Raw genomic sequence first — 5,494 nt, 5'->3', positions numbered from 1 at the left:
CCCTGAAGTAATCAGTCTTTGAAGAACAGTTCCTTCTGATTCGAAGGAACTGCGAGTAAGGGAGAGAATCCTTGAGGGCTTTGGGGTGATTACTGTCGTATCTCAGTAAGGTGTTACGTTCAGTTGGTTTCCTATATAGGCGAGTCAGCAGTTCGCCATCATCATGGTAAATTGTGAGATCAAGAAATGCTATTTCAGTTTTGTGATGTGTGAGAGTAAATTGCAAGTTGTCACAGTTGTTATTCAGCCAGTGTAAAAAAGAATTAAGGATGTCCCTGTCACTATTCCAAATCAGAAAAATGTCATCTATGTAGCGTCGCCAACAACCAATGCTTGTCTTGAATGGGTTGGTATCAGCTAGAATAGTGCCTGTCTCTAGTGCGTCCATGTACAGAATCGCCAGGTGGGGAGCAAAAATAGCTCCCATAGAGGTGCCTTTGATCTGCTGGTAGAACACCCCATCAAAGACAAAGTAATTCTTAGTAAGACACAGTTCCAACAGTTGTAGTATAAAAAGTGTGGGTACTCTGTGTGGTCGTGGCCTTGAGTCTAGTGTCCACTCGATGACCCCTAGAGCCGCTCCTTGGGGTATGTTAGTATAGAGCGACTCTACATCTAGTGTACAGAGTGTTTGGGTACTGGGGTCAAAGGGTTGATGCTCAACCAGATTAATCATTTGCATGCTGTCACGAACGTAACAGCACGTGGAGGGCACAAAGTCCTTAATGAAAAAATCTACATAGGACCCTAATGGCTCCAAAATGGAACCACAGGCCGAAACTATCGGTCGGCCTGGAGGGTTCTCAATGTCCTTGTGGACTTTCGGGAGGGTATAAATGACCGGAAGCCTTGGGCATTTTACATTGAGGAAATTGTATTCCTTTTTGCTGAGGAAACCTTCATCTCTGGCATCTGTGGTAATTTTCTTGATCAGAGTTTGGATTTCCTGCGTTGGATTACGTCCCAATCTCAAGTAATGTTCCCTATTGCTTAGCTGGCGGTTAATCTCATTTTTGTATGTGTCAATATCTTGTAACACAATACCCCCACCTTTATCTGCGCTTTTGATGATAAGATCCGTCTTGGATTTAAGTGAATCTATTGCATCTTTCTCCACTTTGGGTATGTTAAATGGGATAAACAGTTTCTTTTTCTCAAGGACCTCAACTTCCTTGAGAATCAATTTCTCAAACGTGATAATTTCAGGCGGGATCATGCTCGCCGTTGGTAAAAAGGTGGAGGGAGGAGAAAAAGGAGTATTGCGAATCGGTTCAGGCGCAGGGTGTAGCTGAAAGAATGCTTTCAGCCGAACCAGTCTAAAAAACCGCAATAACTCAGTTTGTAGTTCCATATAGTTTGGGCGCACTGTGGGGACAAATGACAGTCCTTTCTTTAAAAGTTCTAACTCAGAGTGCTGAAGGACATGGTTTGACAGATTAAAAATAGGTAAGGTTTCAGTCAAATTGGTTGTTGTGGCTGCTACCACTGGTAAAAGTTGTTGCGGGTTCTCCGCTCCCCTGGTGCATTGAACCATTTCCTGGTTTTCTTGGCCTTCCCTCTCTGTGCGGTGTCTGGCTGACCTCTGGCTAAAAAATTATTATTACTGCCCTGTGCTCCTCCCCGTCCCCTTCTTGGGTTACTTACTCCCTCACCTGGATCTGAATTGTCAGATGAATCCTCTGAGGTATCTGAGAAGCCCACTATGTTTTGTCGTTTGTTGAAACGACCCCAAGGTCTGTTTTGGGGGTTAAAATAAGGTCTGTTAGTATAAAAATCCTTATTCAAATATGGATAAGTAGACTCGGCACTATAGTTCTTAATGTCTTTTTTGATTTTGTTGGATTTTTTGTTCTGTTCGATGCGGTAGTAGTCGGCCACCGTTTTGTCTACCTGTTCCAACAACTTTTTACATTCAGCTGTAGGGTCTGAGTCATTGATTTGTTTCAAGAGGTCAGCGATCTCTGTCTCCAGGGCTTTTAATGTCTCAGTAGCGATGTCAATACCAAGTGCTAACCACTGTCTTGAACAAGTGGTACCGATATGGCTGAAATTTGTAATGTATTTGGGGTTGTCCGTAAATATCCCCGGGATATTACGGACCTGCAAACCTAATGGAATTACTCCGGACTTGAGATAATCCGTAAGCATTAAAACCATCAATTGAAGTATAACCTGTTTTTTCTTTAGCTTCTCTAGCTGCTCAGGTAAACTGGATGCAATAGTTTCTGGGACATCTGGGGTTTCAGATAAAAGAGATGGTAGTGTGCATAAGTGTTTAATATGATCTACGGTGTACAAGGGGGCATGGTCTGACATCTCCTAAGGCTCGGGAAAAAAACGTTTTTGAAATACTAGAAGGATATATAGGTTTGTGTACAGAGGCACTAGGAAGGTCAACCTCAAGAGTGAGGTGTTTAGAGTTTAAGACAAACCCTGCAATCCTGGTGATTGCGCTCAAGCATTTTTATAAGGACAAGGGGAACCCAACGGATAGCTAAGAACCATGGGTATAACTTCGTTATAGGAAACAGTGGAACTTAGCTTATTCAAAATATGCACAATGTAGTATAGAAACACAATGGGGACTATACAAATCAAGATATCCTGACCCAGCCGGGAAAGGAGTTTATTCTCAAGAAACAATGTCACGCATACAATACAATAATCACACGACACAAGCCTGTGCCGTACTGACAAAGAAAGGAAAATTAGATATAGGGTGAGAAAGAGGGTGTTTTTCAGGCAAGGAAAAAGAGAGCAGAGACAGGGCACTGCGTAAAATTCAAAGGTTACTAGCAGTGTCGCCTGGAGTGGAATTTACACAAATATTTAAACAATGATATGAGTGTCAACCCACTCTTGGGTGTCGACGTTTCGATCCCTATAGCTCTAATAAATGCATGGGATCATCATCAGGACTTACATAATAACAAAACATGCCTGAATGAGACAAGCCTGTTGAGGAGAAAAAACAAAGAAGGAAGAATTTCTTTAAAGATCCGTTTGCCAACAAGGAACAGTATAGAAGCTAGATGCCCACGTTGTAAAACATTCGAAATCGCAGTGCGTGACCCAGTGCGCGGTGTTTTGTGTCCAGTAAAGAGTTTAAAAATTAAAAAGTAATAAATAAAAAGGTTTCACAATGCTTAGTCACACAATATCCGGAATCGCAGTGGCATGCGTGAAGTTCATTCGTCTATAGAACTCTGTGGTGGGAGTGGTTTTAAATTACAGTGCAGTGAAAAATGCAAGGTTTGTACTCCTCTAATGTTTGGAATATTTAAACCGGAGAGGGAACACAGTCTGTGGGGGGGCTAAAAGTATCTTCAAGGAACCTCGCAGTGGGGGTCTCCTTGTACTTCTGAGCGGGGGTGGTGGTAGTGTCAGGCTCAGGAACAGACAGAGCCTGGTATTTGAAATTCTAACCCATTTCCTCCCTTTGCTGCAGCACTAGTTGATGCACTCCTTCAGCGTATAAAACCTACCCAGCGGTTGCGCATCCACGTGGTTATAAGTGGAGTTCACTGATTTAGTTGGTATGGTGGTTTGCACGTTTCTCTGTGCATGGACCAGATGGCCGTACTAAAAAACAAGAGATAGGTCAGGGATTATGACGGAGGATTGAGAGTGCAAGCATACATACTCCGTCTAGGAGTGGTAAACAGTTACCTTTAGATTAAGTACAAGCGCCGGAATCAGAGGTCTGAGGGCATCTATGGCTCTCTATTTTGGCGTCAGTGTTCCGACCAGTTTGCGCTCTAGTGAAAAGAAAATTACGCTTAGCGTGATCTGGAGAGCAGGGTTCGTAACGTGTCTTGTATTTAAGAGAATTAACTTACGCAGTCCAGAATGGGGCTTGCCTCGCCCTGGGGTTCACACTGGAGGAGATCGGGCGCTGAAAACAAGGATTTGCGTGTCAGCGTGTAGAAAGTAAAGGCAACGCGTGACTCTATATTGGGGAGAAGATCTAGCATACACGCATACCCGCTCTACTTACTTCGTCAGGATAAGACTGCGCCTCTCCCAGGGGTGCTCGGTCAGTGCCGGATTCAACGTGGAGGATTGTCCACTGAAGCCGTTTGTAGAGCTAACCCCGGTCATGTGATGTTGACAATGGGCGCCATATTGGAACGGCTAAGGCGTTTAGGTGGCGGCCATCTTTGAGTGGAGAATTGGAAGCATTCTTACACTGGCCAGCTGCCGGATAATGTGGGTGCCATATTGAGATGGCATTTCGGTAGCCCCCCTCTCATGGAGTGTAGGGTGAGGTGACATGTGATTCCGCCTGGACTAATTAAAATTAAAGTGACAGATGTGAAAAACACACAGTGGCAATTGTGAAAAAGTGACTGGTTTTATAAAAAACGAATGGTTTTAATCAGCATGTCCAGATGTCATAAAGTGTCCAGAAAGTCTCTCATCATCATGTTGAACTCATTGTAAATTAACAAATGACCTAGATGAGACCAACAATGTTTTGCTCTACTTAGCATTCTTTTCCCTGGGATGTTTAGACCAAAAGTTCATTCATAGCAATGTTGTCCAATCCTCGCTTCGATTAAGTCCTGTGTGGATCGTGTTGAATTGAATAATGGATTTCAGTTCCTCCCTCCCTTTATGACATCTGGACATGCTGATTAAAACCATTCGTTTTTTATAAAACCAGTCACTTTTTCACATTTGCCAATGTGTGTTTTTCACATCTGACACTTTAATTTTAATTAGTCCAGGCGGAATCACATGTCACCTCACCCTACACTCCATGAGAGGGGGGCTACCGAAATGCCATCTCAATATGGCACCCACATTATCCGGCAGCTGGCCAGTGTAAGAATGCTTCCAATTCTCCACTCAAAGATGGCCGCCACCTAAACGCCTTAGCCGTTCCAATATGGCGCCCATTGTCAACATCACATGACCGGGGTTAGCTCTACAAACGGCTTCAGTGGACAATCCTCCACGTTGAATCCGGCACTGACCGAGCACCCCTGGGAGAGGCGTAGTCTTATCCTGACGAAGTAAGTAGAGCGGGTATGCGTGTATGCTAGATCTTCTCCCCAATATAGAGTCACGCGTTGCCTTTACTTTCTACACGCTGACACGCAAATCCTTGTTTTCAGCGCCCGATCTCCTCCAGTGTGAACCCCAGGGCGAGGCAAGCCCCATTCTGGACTGCGTAAGTTAATTCTCTTAAATACAAGACACGTTACGAACCCTGCTCTCCAGATCACGCTAAGCGTAATTTTCTTTTCACTAGAGCGCAAACTGGTCGGAACACTGATGCCAAAATAGAGAGCCATAGATGCCCTCAGACCTCTGATTCCGGCGCTTGTACTTAATCTAAAGGTAACTGTTTACCACTCCTAGACGGAGTATGTATGCTTGCACTCTCAATCCTCCGTCATAATCCCTGACCTATCTCTTGTTTTTTAGTACGGCCATCTGGTCCATGCACAGAGAAACGTGCAAACCACCATACCAACTAAATCAGTGA

The sequence above is a fragment of the Lissotriton vulgaris genome, chromosome 5 (genome assembly GCF_964263255.1).
Source record: "Lissotriton vulgaris chromosome 5, aLisVul1.2, whole genome shotgun sequence".
Classification (NCBI taxonomy): domain Eukaryota; kingdom Metazoa; phylum Chordata; class Amphibia; order Caudata; family Salamandridae; genus Lissotriton; species Lissotriton vulgaris.
This window is presented reverse-complemented; position numbering follows the sequence as displayed.